This window comes from Meriones unguiculatus, chromosome 5 (genome assembly GCF_030254825.1).
Source record: "Meriones unguiculatus strain TT.TT164.6M chromosome 5, Bangor_MerUng_6.1, whole genome shotgun sequence".
NCBI classification, from domain to species: domain Eukaryota; kingdom Metazoa; phylum Chordata; class Mammalia; order Rodentia; family Muridae; genus Meriones; species Meriones unguiculatus.
This window is the reverse complement of record NC_083353.1, coordinates 110,744,190-110,758,857: the sequence shown is the minus strand read 5'-3', so window position 1 is coordinate 110,758,857 and position 14,668 is coordinate 110,744,190. Positions and strand designations below refer to the sequence as shown.

Sequence of the window (14,668 nt, the reverse complement as noted above, 5' to 3'; positions counted from 1 at the left end):
TATCATTCCTCTTCACCACACTCCGGATCTACACAGTACTCTGGGGGACCAAATTCAGCCCCTACAGCCTTCTTTAGACTGTTCAGAATAAACCGTCGTCACTCCCGTAACTCCTAAAGATGTTCATGACAGCTGTGCAATGTGGTCATGTGTGTAGTCGGCGCTGTTTTGCCATTCACCCACATTACAGTTGGCCACTATGTCTCAATTCCCCTTACTCTACCTTGCAATTTAGGAGTTACACAAGCCAAGCCACTTGTCCTGTAGGGCCACTTATGGTGAGGTATTTAGCCTGCAAGATGACCTCCTGAGGCTCACTCACACCCAGGACCGTCCCTTCCCACACTGGATCCGGCTTATCTGCTCAACCTACAGGAATGCTGTATTTCTGGTGCTGTGCTGTTTCCAGGGCAGTGTCAGAGGAGGCATTGTTCCCATTTTGCTGCCTTTTGAATTCCTTGCTCTGGGAGCTGTCTGCCATGTCATCAGCCTTCTATGGAAAGGGCAAGAGACGGAATCTTGGACAGGAAGCGACAGGTCTTGGCCAACCAGCCAGCTGTACGCACGCGTCTACAGAGTTTAGCTTTGTCGGCCAGGCCGCCCCACACTCCTGGGGGCTGGCCATCCTCCTGCTTCAGGAGTGATGGGACTGCTGCGGGCTCGACTGAGGGATCGCTTTTATGTACAGTCAAGCCTGTAGAGGCTGTGGGCCTGAATGACATCCTGAACACAATCCTGTGGGCCTCCAAAGCGGAACCACTCCTGAACTTCCACCCACAGGGGCCTGCTGCTTCTCCGTCTGCTGTGTGGCCTGTGCCCAGTGGCTAGATCTAGGGTGGTGTGTGAACTCAGGGTCGGTTTGGGGGAGAAGTTGTTTCACCAGCACATCTGTCTGCATGTTCAGAACAGCTGGCTCCAATTCTCCCTTGGCTTTGGCTTCTCGGGAAGACTCTGTTTGACTCTGTGTTCAGTGACGCGCTGAAGACTCAGTTCGCCACTACAGGCACTTTGCCCTCAGCGTAGTGAAACATTACGGTGTATCGTCAGTCTGTGCCTGTGTTCTTGAGGAAGCGCACCCCAGCTCCTTTTGACCACCTGTTTCCAGTGTCCCAGCTTCAGACATGGGTTTCCAACTCCTCCTTGTCCTTTTCTTGGTGTGCCTGGTATGTGGACGTATTTACATGGGTCTGTGCATGAGTGCATGGGAGTGCACACACACGTCTGAGGATGTACCTGTGGGGGACAGAGGCCAACGCTGCACGTTTGCCTTGATTGTTCTGTGGAGGACAGGCCACGCTTCTTCAAAAGGTTCCACCTGAGTGACCACTCCTGGGTATCTACTCGAAGGAAAGTGAAAACGTGTCCAGTAAGCCACTCGGTTGGGAGGCTGAGGCAGGAGGATCACTATGAGTCTGAGGAGAGCTTGACTACGTAGTGATTTTGAAGAGGACTCTGGGATAGATTTTTTGTTGTTGTTGGTTTGAAAGACAGAGTTTCTCTGTGTAGTTCTGGCTGTCCTAGAACTCGCTCTGTAGACCAAGCTGGCCTCGAACTAAGAGAGATCCACCTGCCTCTGCCACCCAAGTGCTGGGATTAAAGGTGTGTGCTGTCACTGCCCAGCTAGAATAGACTTAAAAAAAAAATAAGCCTTGTACTTGTAAACATAATCAAGAAAAAGGAAAAGGAAAGAGCCGGCAAGATGGCTCAGTGGGTATAAGCTGAGCGTGTGCTGCCGAACCTGATAGCCTGAGATTTCTTCCCAGAACCTTAACAGTGGAGGGAGACCAGCACCTTAACCTCTGCAAGCACAACTCGCACTTTCAACACCCACCACGCAGAACAGATACCTCAACAAATACATGTGATCATTATTTTTCATTAAAAAGAAAAGGAAAACAGGCTGAGGATGTAGCTCAGTTGGTACAGTCCTTGCCAAGCACACACTAGGTCCTGGGTTCAACCCTCTGCATGAGATGGGCACGGTAGTGAAAGCCTGTCATCCCAACACTTGGGTGGTAGAGATCGGCTACGTCGTCCCTGCAGTTAGCATTATACCGAATAGAAAGAGCCTGGAAGCTTCTTGGTATGATTAGGAATAAGACAAGATACTCTCACTGCTTCTTTGAAAAGTGCGGCTCTTCAGGAGGCTGAGGCACGGAGCGTGAAAGCACTGTGCTAAGTAGCTGGACATGGAAAACCAGGCATTGTGTGTCCAGAAGAGGGAAAGCTGCCGATGCAAAAGATGCCCAGGACTAGAAGAGGGGGAATATGAGCATATGAACTGAATTCCTTCCTTCCTTCCTTCCTTCCTTCCTTCCTTCCTTCCTTCCTTCCTTCCTTCCTTCCTTCCTTCCTCCCTTCCTCCCTTCCTCTCTCCCTCCCTCCCTCCCCCCTCCCTCCCTCTCTCTCTCTCTCTTTCTCTTTTTCTGTCTTTGGAAACAACCTTACAGTGTAGCCCAAGCCAGCGTGAAGCTCACTAAATAGCCCAGGCTAGTTTCAAACCTGTGGCAATCCTCCAGCGAGGGGTGGGGTCTCGTGGGCCCCTCTGCTAAGCAAGGTGAAATGCAGTTTTGTGCAGGTAGCCACAGCTGCAGCAGGTTTGTGGGTGCAACGGCATGTCCTGTCCAGAGGACACTTTCAGAGCACTCTTGCCCAGCTTTTTACACCGTTTTTTATCCTTTTGTCCCTTCTCCACAACATTCTCTGAGGAGACACTTGGATCAGCTGTGAGTCTTTGCACTGACTGATGCCCAGTGCCGATATGGGCCACAGAGAACAAAGGCTGGGAAGTGAATGAAATGCCATCACAAATATTATATATATATTTAATATAATATTATATAATATAATATATTATATATAATATATATATATTCTGAGTAAAGCGATATACGTAACACCTGCTGCATGTATCTGTGAGTTCAAATTCTCTCTCTTAGCTTGGAACTCACTCTACAGGCCAGGCTGGCCTTGACCCCGGGGTGACCCTCTGGCTCCGGCCTCCCTGGGGCCGGGATTACAGACGCACGCTGCCTGGCAGGGCTAGAAATGGCGACAGTCTGAGATGAGTCCAAACGCTGTCATAGATGAAGCGGGTTTCAAAGACGCCCCAGGTGGCGGGCTCGTGGGTGACCGTCTGGTTCCGACGTCGCGTGACCTTAGACAAGTCAGCTGGCCTGTCTGCGCCCCCGTTTCCGTGTCTAAGATGAGGACAGCTGCAGTGCCTCCCTGCGGAGGCTGAAGGAGAGGCGCGCTCGCGTGCGCACAGGGCTTATGGGAAGTACCTCTATTAGTCCCCTCACGGAGGGGCCATTGGGGCGTCTGTCATGCCTCCCATTATATACTCCACCACTGAGAACACAGTGACATAGACGAACGCTGACTTGAAAGTAGGTCCGAGAAACAGTATAAAAACAGAGTATCACCTTACATAAACCCAAGGAGATATTTTATATAATAGCTTCCTGACTTAAATGACTCAGCTTTGAGTTAACGTTTAAAAAGAGTGTCTTATTATTATTGTTTGTGAGTATGGTGTGTGTGGGGGGGCACACATGTGACACAGGGCCCGGCCCCTGCAGCAGTCAGAGGATAGCTTGAAGGAACCAGCCTTCTCCTTCTGCCGTCCGATCCAGAGGCATCAAGTGCTTTTCCTCCCTGAGCCATCTTGCTGGCCCTCAGCTTACGGTTTTTCACTTCACCTTAGTGCAAAAAATCGTAAGTAATCAGCAGAAAGCGCCCAGAATTTTGTTACTTTGCTGGGGTACCACTGTATCGTCCGCAAGTTCTAGTGGTGCTGGGCTGTGGCCGAGGGCAGCCCCGGAGCCCCAAGAGCCTGCAGAGCTGGGATGGCCCATGGCTGTGTTACAGGAGACACATTTTTACTTGGTGAGATCTCGCATTAAACAGTGGGCCCCGGGGCTGTAGCTTCGTGGTCGGCAGGGGTGCTTCAGAATACGGGATGAAGTCAAGAAGTTCTTCCAGCGCCCGGGATGAAGGTGAGTTTAAGGGAAGTCTAAACTGCACAGGGAGACCGGGTCTTCAATGGATGCTGTGTGTGCTGAGACAAAGCAGGGCACCTGAGTTTCTTTCCTACTGGGAAGGGCTTTTCCGTATTCCAGCAGGATTTCTCTTAGGAGCTCCTTCACCGGCCCGAGTGGGAGATCCCCCCCACCCCCGAGGCAAATTAATCTTTCGTATATTAAAAACATTTCACAAGCATCTGCAGATAAGTTTCCTGTCCAGAAATGAGCCTGTTAACAAATGGGGAGATAAAGGGCTGCTCCCGGGCAGGGTCCATGCACGGCCGCGGGTGCAAGCCCGTAGCTGTCATTGTGTGCGTGTAGATAGGCGCAGATAAGCTTTGCAATGGCCTGCCTCCAGAGCGCTTAAGGTCCCCTACTTGGCTCTAGCTCAGGTATTTTCCCTCACTTCCCTCAGGACATGGGCAAGGGTGCCAGGTTCTCTGTTTACGAGGGAGCAATGTCTAGGGCTGTGTTTTGTGCCCCGTTCTTGCTCTCCCTCTAACTGAGGAAGAACCTAGCAGTAGACCCCACAGAGGCTCACCGGACTGGCCAGTGGTACCAGCCCGGGTTTACACAGAGTGTGCATGGCATCGACCTGGCCATGGGCCACTTCAAGGGAAGAGTTCCCTGAGGGACTCAGCCTGGACTAGTGAGGCATGAGGAGAGAGGGAGCGGGATGTTCCTTCCACCCAGTCCTCCACCCATGACAAAATACGTGATGAAATTCTCTCAGAAGAAGAAAGGCCCATTTTGTCTCAAGTGTCTCAGAAATGTTAGTTCATGGTCACTGGCTCCATCGCTTGTGAGCCTGAGGTGAGGCAGGGAGCTCAGGCAGAGCATGGTGGCCAAGAAATAGAGCGAGAAAGATGTCAGGGACAAGACAAGACACCGTCCCTAGGACACAGTCTCTTCAATTACATCCTAAGTTTCTATTGCCCCCAACTGACCATCAAAGTACGGTTCATCAATTACGTCCTAAGTTTCTATTGTCCCCAATTGACCATCAAACTATGCGTCTATCAACCAATCAGTTCACTGATGAGGTCAGACCTGCTCAATATGTGGAACGGGCTAAGCAGCCACATACGAGTCTGGGGGATACTTCTGGTCTACCCCATTACAGCACCGGGAGCACACCCTTCTACTGGGTCTTCATTTCTGGTGATGACACCACTGCCTTAACAGAAATGCCTTAACCTTGTAATGCCCATCATTTTTCAAATATTTTGTGATAAACAAAACAAAAGTGATAAACTGTAATAAATAAATACATGACTAAAATAAAAAAAATATTTTGGACAAGGATGCATCCTTTTCATAAGTAGAAAAATGTTAAAAATAGACAAAATATAAATTTTGGAAGTATTTCCTCTTCACTCAACTTGTCAGTGGTCTTAAACCCATTCTAAAAAACTATACTTCCAAGCCAGATGTAGTGGTTCGAAGCCTGACACCAGCATGCAGGAGGGGAGGGCAGGGGCTTTTGAGTGTGAGAGCCCAAATTACCCTTTCCATTTTAAGCAGTAGCTTTAATGGGGGGTGGGGGTGGGGGATGGAGAGATGGCTCAGGGGTTAAGAGCACTGATTGCTCTACCAAAGGACCAGGGTTCAATACCCAGCAACCCCATGGCAGCTCACAGCTGTCTGTAAGCCCAAGAGCTGACACCCTCACACAGAGAGGCATGCAGGCAAAACACCAATGCACATAAGATAAAAATAAATAAATTATTAAAAAAGAAAGCAATTGATCCTGGGAAAAGAACCAGGGCTATAAACAAAGGGACACCTTTAGAAATGTTCAGCATGACAAGTTTACTAGCTTTTGTTTTTGTTTTGATAAGGAGTCTCCCGTAGCCCAAGCTAGCTCAAGTTGGTTTTGTATCTGAGGCTATCCCTGAACTCCTGCCTCTTTTGCCTCCATCTCCCATGTGCTCATACGGCATTTTACAGTGGTAAAACTGGGTAGAACTAGCCATAGGGACTGATCAGATGAATTCTATTGCACTCAACATGAGCTACTGTTATTAGTTATTTCTGTCATAGATGATAGATAGATAGATAGATAGATAGATAGATAGATAGATAGAGATTACTCAGGCCTTGTGCATAGCAAGCACTCATTCTACCGCTGAATGACACCACCAACTAGCCTAGCTATTATGATTGTCTCTAAAAAACATTTATAATGACAGGCCTATTGTCCAAAAATTTTCATTAAATTCTAAATATCATTTAAATAATTTCAAATGGTCCCAAATGTGAGACTCTATAATTCAGTGTGTGTGGAGTAAGGGCTAAATATGAAAACGTTAGCTATTGTTATTTCTAAGGAGTCAGATTGCAGATTATTTTGATTTTGTGTTTCTTTCCTAAAATTATTTAAAGATTCTATGATGAACATATATTACTTTGTAGTCATAGTGTAAGATAAATATTTTAGGATTAAAAAAAATCACTTATCAAAAGATGATAATAACAAAGTTAAGTAGGTGTTTGTGGGACATCATAGTCCTAGGAATGGGGAACAGAACATCCTGACCACCAGGCAATGGCCTTGTGTCACGCTCTGCTAGACTGTACATGACCTCGAGCCTGGCAGGTGAAGCTGAGCAGCTGCACTCAGACATGAATCCATGGTTCAGGTTGGAGCTCACAGCACAATCATGGCTTCTGAGATCTGAGCCCTGACCTCAGCAGAGTTCAGGGAATTAGGCCCCTTATAATCCACTGACTTATGGAGTCCGGAAGAGGGGGTCTCATTTCCCCTGCCTTGCTGGCAGGGTTTGCACTGCGGTGTCTGGGGCATGCCCCACTACCGAAACATATGTGCCTCAGGCACCATTCCCTCCTCCTTGCTCACCAGGCAGGGCGCTAGCATTCTGCCTACACTGGTCAGTGTCTGAGTCTTGGGGAATGTGCCAGAAGCAAGTTGGCATTCAAGATTTCCATGAATGTCTCCTCCAGCCTCCTGAGCAGCTGGCGGGTCTTGGCTGTTGTCACTTGGGTCTGAATTCCTCAAAGCAAAATGTGGGAGGTCTTTAGCGACAGGTCCTTCTGAGAGACTTTTAACGAGTGCTCAAGGCTGTATGTGAGAGAAGGTGATCAGGGTTGTAAGAGAGATGGGGTAAGGGAGACATGATTTGAAATTAGATTGAAGGACAGGCAGATAGTAGAACCATTAGGTTTCCTACCTTTTCCTCCACTCATTAGGGATGTTCTAATATTCATGCCATTTTATTTTTGAGACAGGTTTTCCTAGCCTAGGTTGACCTTGGATTGCTATGTAGCTCAGGCTGGCCTTAAACTTTTTCTTTTTAATGATTTGTTTATTTATTATGTATATAGTATTCTGCTTGCATGTATGCCTGTAGGCCAGAAGAGGGCACCTGATCTCACTATAGATAGTTATGAACCATCATGTGGTCGCTGGGAATTGAGCTCAGGACCTCTGGAAGGGCAATAATGCTCTTAACCTCTGAGCCATCTCTCCAGCCCAAACTTTTCCTTATCCTCTATCCATCTCCTAAGTCTATAAATCTATCCAGGTTTATAGAACTGCCCAGCCCTAATATTATTTATGTCATTTAAAAAGAACATCTTGAGTTCTCAAGGAGGAATAAAACATCTCTGAATCCTCTGCTACTTAAGACATCCCTCTCCTTTTAGCAGGGAGAGCTCTGCTTTTTGGGAGCTCTATCTTTTGGGTGGTCGTACACACCCAAACGCTTGTTTCTAGCTCCCATCATGGCAACTGGCTTAACACTGCACTGTCAGAAGCAGGCAGTGCCCAGCATCCCGAAAACACTCAGTGCTGTTGCTGAGTGAAACTGGGTTTGCACCCTCTCTTTGCTTGCAGACAGGTGTGTGTTTTCTGTATTATTTGCTATCAATGGAAGTCATTCCTTTTTTTAAAAGTAAGTTTTAGAAAGAAACTAAATTATTTCTTTTTAAAATTTATTATCATATACATGATAATATATATAAATATATATACATCCATATGTATGTTTTGCCTGCACATGCATCATGTGTGTGCCTGATGACCGTGAAGGCCAGAAGACTGTTGGATCCTCCGGAGCTGGAGTTATAGATGGTTGTGAGCCACCATGTGGGTTTGGGAATCAAACCCAGGTCCTCTGGAAGAGCAGCCCATGCACTTAACCACTGAGCCACCTCTCCAGTCCCAGAGGTCATTTCTTTTTTAATGATTTATTTTATTTGTTCTTTAAATGTTTGTATATGCATGTGTGCCCATCCAAATGCATGCATCCCGGTGCCTTTGGAGGCTAGACAGAGCGTTGGATCCCCCCCGAGCTTGACTTCCAGCTGGCTGTGAGCAGCATGGCACCAGTACTGGAAACAATCTCTGGCTCTCTGCAAGAGAAGCGAGGACTCTTGACCTCTGCACCTTTCCCCTATCCCCATGGGAAAGGAATCACAGACATGGGAAGACGAGCACAGAGTCAAAGCCAGCTCTTTCACCTGTCTGACTTGATAACTATCAGTGAAGATATTGACATCCCCTAATGAAGCCAGTGACAATTCCTTAAATGAATGACCTTCAGTTAAGAACACACATGTCGACTGGGCATGGGGGTGAATGCCTTTAGTCCCAGCACTTGGGAAGCAGAGGCAGGCAGATCTCTGTGAGTTAGAGGCCAACCTGGTCTACAGAGCGAGTTCAAGGACAGCCAAAGCTACAAGGAGAAACTCTGTCTCAAAAAAAAAAAAAAAGAAAACAAAACAACAACAACAACAAACCCAGCCAAAAAACAAAAGACAAAAGAAAATCAAACAAACAAACAAAAAACCACATGTCACTCAGATGCATTCTTCAAATGTGGTGACTGAGAAGTAGCGTCAGAGGATGCCAAAGACCTCCAAAGGTGATGGCACCGGGGACCTGCACTTTGGCACAATGTACCGGCTCCAGAAACTACTGTCACGGCTTTCTTGAGATGCAACTCACAAGCGATGACTCAGGCACTAATGCACACAACTCAGTGACTTTTCATACGGTCATAGAGTTGTGTAAAGATTGCCACAATGAGCCATTCTGAATATCTCGTGTCCTTGGCATGCCCTATCAATGGAAGGTGATCCTTTAAGCTTGTAAGGATCTCTAGGAGATGAGGTCCTTTGTATTGTTCTCTTCGTGTATTTTTGAAGTTCAGCCATGCCATGGTACATATGAATATTTCATTCTTTTCTTTCTTTCTCTCTCTCTCTTTTTTTTTGGGGGGGGGTAGGCTAGGCTGGTCTTGATCTGGCTATGGGTTCAAGACAGTCCTTGAACTCATCTTCCTGACTCTACCACGGACGAGCTAGGATTACAGGACAGAGAGGATTATTGAGCCATCACAATAGCTTGGCTTATCTCTTATCTCTTTATCTCGAAACAAAAATATTCCACTAGAGCCAGTTTGTAGAGGCAAACACCTTTCATCTCAGCAAGCTCAGCTAAGAGCCAGCAGAATCCAGGCTAGTTAGCAGTCGGCATCCCCGTGCTGGAAGGTGAGATGTGGACAAGCCAGGCACACCAGGGCCATGTGCAGTCTTGGTGGATTGGAAAGGGAGCGCTGGTCCCGGCCAGGTTTGCTGACACATCTGGAATCTCAACATGGGGAAGGCAGAGACAGGAGAATTAGGACTTCAACATCCCCTGCTATATGCCACGTTCAAACCAGCCTGGGCTAGGCGACGCCCTGTCGTCTCTTTTTTCTGGCGGTTTGAGAAGGGATACAGGCTGTGCGACAGGTGAGGGTGTGTGTGTCGGTCAAGATAGCCTGGGGGCACCTGGCTCGAAGTCTGCATTCTGAGCAGCGCCCATTCTTGCCCATTTTCATTCTAGAAAACTGGTTGCTGGGTTTCTCCCTTACTCCAATATGGACCCAGGCAGGCGCCTCGCCAGACAGATTAGCTAGAACTGGGTCTGGTAGCACAGAGCTGTAATTCCAGTTACTGGGGGGAGGGATGGGGCAATGGCAGGAGGATCCCAAGTTCAAGGCCAACCTGAGCTGCGCAGTGGGACCGTGTTTGAAAAGAAGACCAGATTTTCACAAAAAAAAGAAAAACAAAGATAAAGATATGGGGAAATGAAATACAAAGTATAAGAAAATGAAAGAATCCGTTCAGAAGGCTGAAAAGCCCTGTAACAGGAATGTCAGATAACTTAACTGAGAAAGAAAGGGGAAGATAATTTAGACTTTTTAAAATGATTCAGATTTTTCCCCCCCTAGAGCAGAGGACATACATTTTCAGGTAGAAAGTCCTGGCCAAGTATCAATTCTAGTAGCGAGAAGAGACGTGCCAACCCATGGGCTTTTAGAGCTGGAGGGGAGAAGAATCTAGAAGTTTTCAGACGGGGATGGAAAGCAGTAGGTCCCAGTCCTCCCCGTGCTGCTGCCCTTTAATACAGTTCCTTAGGCTGTGGTGACCCCCAACCATGAAAGCATTTTGTTGCTACTTCCTGACTACCATTCTGCTACTGTTACGCCTCATAATGCCAATATTGATACACAGGATATCCGATATGTGGCCCTGTGACCCACAGGTTGAGAACCCCTGTGCCAAGGCCAGAAGACCGGCATTGATGTAATCACGGCTGCACTAGAAGCTGAGTTCCAGGCTCAGCCACGCGCTTGAGCCCAAGTGAAAGGGTGATTTTTAGTTACCCTCCCATGTCAACACGAGACCGCCTCTGTTTGCCGTCAGAGCGAATTACTCAAGTGCACCACAGAATCAAGGCAAACCCAGGGAGGGGAAGACAGGCAACCTACAGGACTATGGGCAGAATTACCTTGGCGCCAAGGAGGTCAGAGGGGGAAAGAGGAAAGAAGGTGAGGAGGGGGCGGGTCACTGCAGGGGTTAGGTGGGAACAACCAGGCACTGAGTTAAAGGACATGGGGACAGAGTCAGTTAACCAAGAGGGCCCTGCGGGACTGGGGAGATTGTCAACAGGGAAAGTACTGCCCTTTAGTCTGATGGGCTGAGTTCAACCCTGGGACCCCATTTCCACAAGTTGTCCTCTGACCGACACACATACACCAATGTAATTTTTTTTTTTTTTTAAGAAAGTTCTGTGGCCACCAGAATCCCTGCCTTCAAGTCTTCATGAAGCCCAGCTTCACTCTTGCCCACTTAGCTTTAGGACGCACCATCTCCCGGCAACAGATTCTTCCGGCTTCGCAGTTTCCCAGTGGATTTCAGCTATGGGCAGCCAAGACTTCTCTAGAAACCTTTTTTACTCAAGTAACTTGAACCAGCAATGTTCAAGCTGAGCGCTCATTAAAAATGCTGCCTTTGGCCTCCCCTGACCCATCCAACCAGACTCTTTTTTCCCCCCTTTTGCTTTTAGTGCTTGGGATGAAACTCAGAGCTCAGCCCAAGCTGGGCAGGCCCTCACCACATCCCTGACCCACAGAACCTTAATGTCTTTTTAGGTTTATTTATTCTACTTTATGTGTATGTGCCTGGTGTTCATGGAGGTCAGAAGAATGCATTGGATCCCCTGGAAATGGAGTTGGTGGTGGTTGTGAGTCACCTATGTGGGTGCTAGGAACCAAACCTGGGTCCTCCGAAAGCGTGATAAATGCTAGAGCCAACACTCTAGCCCTCAGAACACTCAGGGAGGCTGACGCAGGCAGAGCCATCCTGGTCTACAAAGCAAAGCCAAGACTACGCAGAGAGAAACCCTGTCTTGAAACACACACACACACACACACACACACACACACACTCGTGAGAAGTCACATGCTACACTTGCTTTGCAAGGTAGCTATTTAGGGCCTACTTACCCTAAATAGCTGACCCTGCTGGGTATCGGGGAGGTAGAGGCGGGCAGATCTATAGTTCACAGTTATCCTAGCCAAGCCCCGTCGCTTGTCTCTGAGCTAGCAAGCTTGATGCCAACCTGGGGCTACAGGAGACCCTGAACTACAGGACTCAACTAACATCCCTTGTGCCACATTCGCAAGCGCACAGCTAAAAGGGCGGAAAGCACATTGTGTCACAGTTCTGTGCCAGGAACCTGTGGGGTGAGTCAGGCCAGGTGTCACTGGGAACCCTCTCAGGTGTGGCGATTGGCTGTGAGTGAATGACCAACCGTTGACACAGGCCAGGGTGCGGGGCTAATGCTCTCTTCTTGGCAGAGCGACCTTTCTGCCCCTGTGCTCAGGAAGTTGGCAGAAGGAGCCAGCCTGAGTTAGCCGCTGCTAATCGCTTTTTCAGGCAGAAACCTGTGGCCTATGGAACCGGGGGGAAGGAGAAGGGGACAGAAAGGAGGCCGGGGGCCCCTGCGGGGGTGGGATAGGAAATCGCATTCCGATTCTTGGCAGGAGCGTTGCCTCCCACCACTTTTCCTGGTTGAGGGCCTCTGGCAGTCAGCCACAGTTTTTGCGTTGTGGGCTCCACCCCCATTTTCAACACGAGCACATTAGAGTGGAAGCTGGGCTTATTTTTTTGTTTGTTTGTTTGTGGGTTTTTTGTTGTTGTTGCTTGGGGCAGGGCTTCTCTTTGTAGCCTTGGTTGTCCTAGAACTAGACCAGGCTGGCCTCAAACTCAGAGATCCACCTGCCTCCTGAGTGCTGAGACCAAAGGCATGCATCACCACTGCCCAGCCCGGAAACTGGGGGTGTAAAGATGGCAAGGGCAAGAGGAAATGAACATGTAGACAGAAGATGTCCAAGCTTAGCCCTCTATCTGCTGTGACTGAAAGATGGGAGAAGAAGAAGAAGAAGAAGAAGAAGAAGAAGAAGAAGAAGAAGAAGAATCCCCAGCACTCCCAAATTTTACATGTGAGAGTCCTTTAAGGTGTCATTGGAATCCTACGTCTTACGGTGACAAAGTCCTGCGCTGACGGTCTGTCCTCACGAAGGCTTGGGGTCAACCCTGGAGCCACCAATGCGGGCAGCACTCAACTACAAACCTCAAAAAACACTGGACATGTAAAACCGTGGGTTGAACCTCTAATCCCAGCTACTAATGATGCTGAAGCAGGGAGATTAAAAGTTCAAGGCCAGCCTGGGCTACAGAATGAATCCAAGGCCAGCAAGCAAAAGATGTGACCTCGTCTCAAAACAAAAAAGCATAAAGCCGGCCAAGGGTGTGACTCCATGGCGTAGTGTTGTCCGCCTAGCATATGTGAAGTCCTAAATAACACACAGAGACAGAGAGACAAACAGAGACACAGACACAGAGAGAGACAGGGCAATCACTACCTGCCAGGCACTCTTAAAGTAGATATTTATTCAGAACTTCTTGGGCTTGAATGCAGTTAGTCCCCGTTTTACAGGGAGAGCTTGAAGGGTAAGGAGAGGGGAGGGGTCATGTGTGTGCTAGGATCCGTTAGTTTTCATCACTGTGACGAAATACTCGAGATGACTGACTTAGAGGAAGAAAGACTGAATTGAGCTCATGGCGTCTGAGGTTCTGCCCGCCATGGCTTGGTCTTGTCACATTGTGACAAGGCACTGTGGGGCCTGGAAGCAAACTGAGAGCAAGGGGTCCAGGGTCCCGCTGCCCTTTTCAGTGACCAAACCTCTTGTCACAGATCCCACCTCGGCTACGATGGGCGGAGGGCTAAGCCTCTGACACGTGTCCTTCCCGGGACTGTCATGACCCAGAGCACAACCCTGGAAGAACTAGGATTCAGATCCAGGTAGTCCGCCCCCAGAGCTCCCGCGTGTCAGCCAAGGCGCTCTGCCCACGACACAGGAGCAGGATGGCGGGCAAGAAGCCAACCACAGCTCCTACTGGTAATCCCACCGCAGTCTCAATGGGTGGCTTGTTTTCCGCTAAGTAACTCAGAGGCCATATGGAACGGGGGCAAGAACAGAGGGGTCATCCAGACCCGGTGACACAGGCTTGTCACACCAGCTACTTGGGAAGTTGAGGCAGGAGGGCCGAACTTCCAAGGCCTGCCTGGGAAGTTTAGTGAAGACAACAGCCTCAAAATAGATAAAAAGTGAAAAAAAGGGTCTGGGTATGGATTTCAGTGGTAGAGCTCCTGTGTAGCATATCTAGGGTCCTGGGTTTGAATCCCCGGTACCTTGGGGAAAAAAAAGAGTAGAAGTGATGGGGCAAAGATTTGGACCCACTCATGGTGCTGTCGCTTAGAAAGGAAGGACAGAATGAACCCTGGGCACTTGTCACATTGGGGGTGCTTTCTAGGCTCTGTCTTCCTGCTGTCCTGTGCAAGGTCCCAGCTTCTCACTGGGTCCTGCGTCCTGAGAAGCAAATTGGGCCAGGTGAGGCAGGACCTGCGTGCTGTTTTGCAGCTGAGGATCCTAGGACCCTGCTCAGGCTAGGCCTGTGTTCTGCCGCCCAGCCCTCCCAGCCCCACCCCCCATCCTTTGCTTTCTGTTGCTGTTTTTTGGGTTTTTTTCTCCCTGCATTAATGGAGGATTGAAACCAGTGTCTTGCTAAGGAGCCTCTCTAAGGGTGAGCGACTCCCCACCCTCTTATTTCGTTTTAAATAATTGATCCGAACAATGCCTACCAAAGAGATACCGTGTGTGCAAACATGACCGTACCCCGCGCACCGAGGGCCACAAAAGCCGTCTTTGCCTTTGTAAGAGTCACCGGCAAATTTTCCTTTTTCCGTTTTGTAAGTCCTTTCTAGTTGAGTAAGGCATGTGCCCTCT

The 14,668-nt window shown here is 48.6% G+C and overlaps 1 protein-coding gene across 4 annotated transcripts in view; it reads right to left on the bottom strand.

Annotated features, from left to right (window-relative positions):
- The window catches only part of Ninj2 (ninjurin 2), an 89,539-nt gene that overhangs the window by 21,611 nt on the left and 53,260 nt on the right, over nt 1–14,668 (bottom strand). The window lies entirely within an intron of this gene.